Source organism: Hippocampus guttulatus, chromosome 1, assembly GCF_054856545.1.
Source record: "Hippocampus guttulatus isolate MCC_2025c chromosome 1, RoL_Hgut_1.0, whole genome shotgun sequence".
NCBI classification, from domain to species: Eukaryota; Metazoa; Chordata; class Actinopteri; order Syngnathiformes; family Syngnathidae; genus Hippocampus; species Hippocampus guttulatus.
In genome coordinates, this window is record NC_141261.1 from 31,959,714 (window position 1) to 31,967,512 (window position 7,799).

The window sequence follows — 7,799 nt, forward strand, 5'->3', positions numbered from 1 at the left end:
ACATCAATAATATACATGAAATCATCTGAAAATACACATTATCAAAATGATTTTCAATACCTTTTAAAAAAAAAACAAGCTTACCAGTTAGTAATGAACACTGAAGAGACTGATAGGGTAACTGGAAGCTAGAGGAAAAGTGAAAGTTTGAATGAGCCAGATGGACTTGAATGTATCGACCATGTATAAAATTCAAATGGCATGTTCCCCATACCTACAGTCACTACTACTACTAACAAATCACCCAGTGCACTTGAGGGCAGCAACCACAGCTTTAAAGATTAAACACACACAATATTAGGTAAGCAGTATATGTACATAAAACTCCACACTTCTACCGGGGTTGGCTTTCTAGTTCACACAATAAAAGGGGTATGTGCATTATTATTAAAATCAATAGTTGCGTTTTCCCACACCAAACCAGACAGGTTAGTCCGACACAAACATTGTTACATGGACTAATGGATGAGCAGTGAACCGTCTAGAGCAGTGGTCTACAAACTACGGCCCGCGGGCCGGACCCGGCCAGTTGGTCTTTTTAATCCGGCCCGCCGAAGGTTGGTACAGTACACAATTAAGGTTCGATGTAAATGATTGTATTCATTTCATTTGGACTTGTAATGACAGGCATTTCAACGCCAGGTTTTGCAGTTACTTGAAGTTGCAGAGCACAGGGAGGGAAGGGGGGAGACGATACGGAAGCCCGCAGTAGCGCTAACACAAGTAACTACGCTAGATACGACGTAATAAGTGTGTCCGCGCCGCTATTTTCAATAATTGGATCCAAAACGGCGACATGCAAGTGACTCTTTATTGGTGTAAGTTTTACTGGAATTGTGAACATTTTGACGTCCTGTAGATCATGGCATCCAAACGAAAAGGAACAGTAATGGCCGCGGAAGAGAAAGTGAAGTGTATCTGATTAAACAAAGCGGGTTGCAATGTACGAAACATTCAGGAGACGCTTGGAGTCTGAAAGACTCAAATCTACGAGACTTTGAAAAACGTGGAAGCGATTCTTGCTCAGTCCGATTCTGGATGTTTCCATACTCAGAGTGAATTGCATGTGGCTCGACGGACAGTCGAGTAAATGAACGTTTCCTGGAATGGTCTGACTGTTATCGTGCTAAAAACCTTGCGCAAACTGGACCGCTAATAAGAGAGGAAGCGAGTTCCATAGCGCTATGGGCATCGAAGACTTCGAAGCGTCCCGTGGCTGGGTTCAAAAGTTTGTTGCACGGCATCAGCTGAGCAACGCTGTCTTGTGTTGTGATCGAGGGGAGGTCAAGTTCGAGACAATGAGTGAGTGGAAAGAAAGCCACCAGGTCTTTTACTCGTCTCATTTTGTAGCAAATAGTCCCAACTTTGTTATATTTTGTCATATACAGTACCTGAACTTTGTACTGCAGTTTTTGGGCAATATATTGTTGCACTTTGTTGCTTATGTTGTCACACATGACAGTGATAATTTTACAGATTACCACCAGCGAGTCCCATTATGCATTTTGAGAGTCCCAAATTTCGAATTCTGAAATGGTCTACTTATTCAATTCATATCATATGATAATAACACAAACAACAACATGTACATAAAATGACAAATGAACGCTGCAAAAATGTAAATAATTCAGTAGCAGGCCTGAGGATTTCGGAAATTCACGGTAACCGTTTTTCGGTTCCGTCGGATTACCCAATGGGAAACCACGGTAACTAATTTTGGGTTCCGTAAATGTTCATCATGGGAACCCATTTTTCTATTTTGACTGATATTCATAATCAAGAATTCTGAAACTCAAAAGTATAATGTTTCAAGGGTAAATGTTTGAAAACTGTGCATTAACAATGAACATTCCATCAGTAGCTGTGTACTCCAGGTTTATTCAATAAAATAAATGGATCAAAACATGTTGTACTCATATGGCATCATGAATACAACATACCACAAAATCACAGTATTTCTTTCAAATCTCACACTGCAAAGATTAATTGACTGGTAATCATTAATACAGGTAAGTATTGATGTGGCTTGACATCCTCTTCCCAAAACGATGCATGTGTCATCTACTGTCAATTTGACGAAAGAATCGAATACATGTCATCATTAGTTCTACCAACAGTTAACATTAGCATTACTACACCTTGTGACAAATGTTTTATTCCTAAATTTACCATGCTACAACCAGTAAATTATAGAATAACCAATACTGTTTCATAATATTTTTCATAGCGATTAGCCTATACCAGGGGTGGGCAAACTTTTTGGCTCGGGGGGCCGCATTGACTTTTAAAATTTGACAGAAGGGCCAGGTCAGCACGAGCTATGGTACATTAAAAAAAAACTGCATTTGTTGACAGTCCATATCAAACATCAACAGAACAAAAGCATGAAAGTACTGTATTAATATACTTTTTTTAAATGACAAAAGTGTTGTTGATGACCTATTTTAGCCTGTGCATCGCTGCAGATGGGTTGTGATCAGACCAGTAGAAGTAGAGCGATACAGAGGTACTAGGTTGTCGAAAAGATTGCCCCACCCCCCGTGTTCTGCAACTTCAAGTCAATGCGCCACCTGGCGGTGAAATGCCTGTCATTACAAGTCCAATTGAAATGAATGCAATCATTCACATCGAACCTTAATTGTGGACCAACCTTCGGCGGGCCGAATTATAAAGACCAACGGGCCGGATTCGGCCCGCGGGCCGTAGTTTCCCCACCACTGGCCTATACAGTGATCCCTTGCTATTTCGCGGTTCGTTTATCGCGGCTTCAGTGCATCGCAGATTTTTTTAAACAGTCATAAAAAACGTTTTTGGTTTTTTTTGAAGTCCGCAAAAAGTCCGCGAGGAGCAGCGAAAGTCAGCAAAACAACAGTGAGTCACATAGAGCAACATATACAGTACATATGGGTTGGGGAGTGGGCTGAGAAGATGCAGCAAAGCCATGTTGATTGGCTGTGCATCTTCTGTCTGTCTTAACACGTGGGTTACTCTTACATCTTTAATCGGTGTCTAAGTATTTTTAACGATGCGTGCTAGTGTGTGTGTGCGCGCGTGTGCTTGTGGCTGAGAGAGAGAGAGAGAGAGAGAGAGAGAGAGAGAGAGAGGACGCTTATAAGAACAAAAGCAGGTCTCTTCCGTCCTTAATTGTCTAATCATCCTTAATTGACGAATGATAAACACGTCTGCTGCACGGCCGCTGGATCGCTGGCGTGTGTATTTGTGTGTGTGTGTGTGTGTGTGTGTGTGTGTCTTGTAGTTTTTTTTTGTTTTGTTTTGTTTTGACTGAAAAATTTCCTTGCCTCCCAGAAACACACATTATTTGGAACTGTGCGTCCGCGGGAAAATTGTGCGTCTAGGACTCGGAACGCAGAGGTAACGAGATGGCTGCCACATATATGTTGTTAGCATACTTGGACGTTCATACAGGACATATACCACAGTTGTTTCACTATTCTCATTCAAAAAATGTACGGTGATACTTTAATGCTTTTGTTCTCTTGATGTTTGGTATGAACTGTCAACATATACAGTTTTTTATATGTACCGTATCTTGTGCTGACCCGGTCCACCTGTCAAATTTAGAAATCAATGTGGCCTCCGAGCCAAAAAGTTTGCCCACCCCTGGGCTAGATTGATCTCTACTGAACAAGAAAAAAAAAAAAAAAACACTGAAACATGCTTGCTTGTATTTTTTCGACACTGGCAGTTCCCACAAAAAAATGCCACTGTCCCGCCTGTTTTCCAGCTCTCCCGGCTGTAACACATCCGATTCAAATGATCAGCTCATCAGCCAGTACTGAAGCAAGCAGCATTAGAACAATCCTGATGATGTGAATCAGGTGTGTTGCTCCTGGGAGAGCTGGAAAACAGGCAGGACAGCGGCCCTCGAGGACCGAGTTTGGACACCCTTGGCTTCGTCAATCAACTTGTTTGAAATAGATAGATATGTAGAAAAAAACTCCTCCACGATGTTCCCTACTGCTGTAAAACAAGAAGAAGTATCAAATATTATAAAAACTTTTAAAAATAAAAAGTCAACTGATTGCTTTAATATTGACATGACAATAATAAAGCAGATTATAGAATATGTAGTGCGACCTTTCACGCACATATGCAACCTGTCATTCAAAGCTGGTATCTTTCCATCAAAAATGAAAATTGCTAAAGTTATTCCAATCTATAAAAGTGGAGAAAGACATCGGTTTACAAATTATAGACCAATATCACTACTACCACAATTTTCAAAAATATTAGAAAAACTATTTTCTCGCAGACTTGATAGCTTTATACAAAAGCATGCGCTGTTAAGTGAGAATCAATATGGCTTCAGGGAAAAACGGACCACCTCAATGGCAGTTATGGAGTTTGTGGAAGCAATAGCCACTAATATAGACAACAAAGAATTTACTGTTGGGGTTTTCCTAGATCTAAAAAAAGCTTTTGACACAATAGATCACAGTATATTATTGAAAAAACTAGAAAGATATGGCATTAGAGGTGTAGCTTATAAATGGATAAAAAGTTATTTAGAAAACAGATATCAGTACGTGCAACTCAACAATAAAAAAACGAATCAACTGAAAATCACTCACGGAGTTCCTCAGGGGTCAGTGCTTGGTCCAAAACTATTCATCTTATATATAAATGATATCTGCAAGGTCTCAAAACAATTTAAATGTGTCCTATTTGCTGATGATACAACTTTCTACTCTTCTGGAATAAATCTGAAACAGCTCCTGACAACCGTAGAAAACGAATTAAACAAATTAAAAAACTGGTTCGACAGAAATAAATTGTCACTTAACCTGAAAAAAATCGAAGTTAATTGTTTTTGGCACAAGACCAATCAAACACCAAGCTAAAATTATGGTAAACTCAATTGAGATAGAAAGAGCGTATGAAACCAAGTTTCTCGGATTAGTAATAGAAGGAAGTGCTAAATAAGAGATCTTTGTACACATTATACACTTCATTATTATTACCATATATGACCTACTGTGTGGAAATATGGGGAAATGCCTGCAAAACAAACACACTCCCTATTCTCAACCTACAAAAAAATGCAATTCGAATTATTAATAGATCAAAATATACGGAACCCACAAATCCACTATTTATCAAATTAAATACGATGAAATTTTATGACCTGGTTGACTTTAAAATCGCCCAATTAATGTACAAAGCACACAATAACCTGCTCTGCCAAAACATTCAGATGTTTTTCGAAATTCGAGAAAGCAGCTATTATTTAAGAGGTACCAACGTATTCAAAAAACTCAAAACAAGAACAAACATCAAGCAAAGAAGTGTATCTATCAAAGGTGTTAATCCGTGGAATAATCTCGAAACGGACCTGAAAATGAGTAAATCGCTTGCTGAGTTCAAAAACAAATTCCAAAAAATAGTACAAACAACCTACATCAATCAGAGTTAAAATGATAAATTCAAAACATTAAATATAATGATAAATCAGAACTAAGTTGATAAATAGAGAAAGGTATATAAATATCCATTATGAATACAAGAGAAAATTGACACAAGAGTGTCAGGGTGTGGAAGTATATAATCCCGATACAAACCAAAAGTTGTAAAAATATCACGGTTAAGGGTAAAGTATGAGCCTTAATGGAGACTTCTTTCTTCTTACTTTTTTCTTTTCTGATTGATATAAAAATGATTTATTAGATACAATCACATAACGGGGTAGGACTAGATAAGTTTTTTACTTCTTCCTACTCCCTTGAACATAATAACTGTGTTGAATGAAGATTGATTTCTTTCTTTTTACTTTTTTTATCTACCTTATTTTCTGTCAAATTATTACTGTATATATGTTTTATGTTCAATAAACAAACAAACAAACAAACAAACAAAGGTTGGGAACAGCCCTGCGTGGCGGGTGAGACCCCCTATTTCGACCAGTGACCAGCTGTGGAACCCATTTAACCAGGTATGTCCAGCCTGTTTCCCATCTCACTCGGATGCAACATATCTGATTCAGATGATCAACTCATCAGCCAGCTTTGAAGCAGCATTAGAACGATCCTGATATTTGATTCAGGTGTGTTGCTCCTGCGAGAGCTGGAAAACAGGCAGGACAGCGGTCCCTGGGGCTGAGCTTGGACATCCCTGCGTTAAACCGTATGACAAACACATGCGGCTAGGCAGAGGGTATCTACTACTGCGGTGCTTGCTACTACTGCAGTCTTCGGGGTCATCTTGTTTCCAACGAGAACTTCACGCGCACTCCGTAAATCCACTCAGTTGGGTCATCGGGACTCAGGCAAGAATGGACTGAACTCGGGTACCAATGAAAACCATGAGACCAACACGAGTGGTTCACCTCCTTGTCAAGTTCCAAACCATGCTTCTAACATCCATAAACTGGAATTATTGGGAAAGGTGTCATTTGTTGATTATAGATTAACGATTATGGCTCTTGTAGACTCGGGGGACCGACATGTGTTTCATTGATCCCTGTGTGGTTGAAGCTCTTGGCTGCCCCATGGCGGAACTGAACGAGGTTAATAGGGTGACAGATTTTGACAGGTGTCTCCTTGCAGAGGTCCAAGATATTACTACTTGGACCTTTTCACTTTAAACAATCATGAAATCACAAAGAACAAAGAAGATTTTTTGTCATGCTTTCTCATGCTCTGCAATTGTTTTCAGGTCTAACTTGGTTAAAGACTTATAATCCGGACATTAATTGGAGCCTACCCGCAGTTGAACTTTTTGGTTTGTTTTGCCTGTTGTTTCCAGTCAAATTTGTGGAAGAATGCTGCTCTCGTTGTGTAGTTGAAACAGAAGAATCAAAAGTGTACTCCTGCAACTCTTTTTTGGAGGAAAAATAGCAGTGGTGGGCACTCAGTCAGTCCAGACAGAGGTAGGGGTCTGCCACTGACAGAATCTTGCTTCTCTGCCAGACTGATAAATAAATGATAGAAGTTGAGGTTGAGGTTGTCTGTCACAAGTTCTCCGCCTTTGCCGTGCTGGGGGCAAGCATCCAGGACTGTAAGCCCCAGCGGGAAGCCCCATCCTTTGCCCTTTTCACCAAAGATCTCAAGTATGCAAAACTGGACTTGCTCATCAAGCCTAACACTCCACCAAGCTCTGCTGCCGTGGAGAGGATGAGGCCGAAGAGTGCCGCCATGACTAGCGCCAACTTCCACAAGTTGGTGTTCTTCAAGGGGAACATTTCTCCTTTGGACTACTCCAGCTAGAGGGGACAGTTTGGGGAGGAGAAACATGAAAGGGACCAGTAATAGTATGAGAATTATTTGTTTCTGTGTAAAGTGTTCCAAAATGTTTGTAAATGAATATATTTGTCTGCTGTTAAACTTGTGTCAGAGATTTTCACTCGGACAGTTGACAAAGGCTCAAACACAGGAACAGATCGACTTTCACTGCCGGCAGGAGGTGCAGTTCTCCATGAAGCCACTCAGTGTGCGCTCCCTACTGTCACCCGAAACTCTGCAACCTCTGCCGGCCTTTTTATTGACTGTATATGCAAATGACAAGGAATATATCAGAAAAACACTCCTATCTTCATTAACATGACACACCTCTGGATGGCCCCATTGGGTCGCCCCTCAGACAAAGCATTCTCTTGGTACCAGCACCAACATCGAAAAACTAACAGACACGTCTACATTTTAACGAGCGGTGTCTGTAATCTGGCTCGTGACCCTTTCTCATGATGGAGTGTTTGAGTACTCCCTTCCGTCCAAGGTAAAATCTTTCTCTCTGAGGTACCATCTGCTCGGGTACCTTGATCTCTCTATGCTTCCATTGTGTGC

The 7,799-nt window shown here is 40.3% G+C and overlaps 1 pseudogene; it reads left to right on the forward strand.

Annotated features, from left to right (window-relative positions):
• LOC147211356 (uncharacterized) overlaps positions 1-7,223 on the forward strand; it is a 68,366-nt pseudogene extending 61,143 nt beyond the window's left edge.
• The last annotated feature ends 576 nt before the right edge of the window (positions 7,224-7,799 follow it).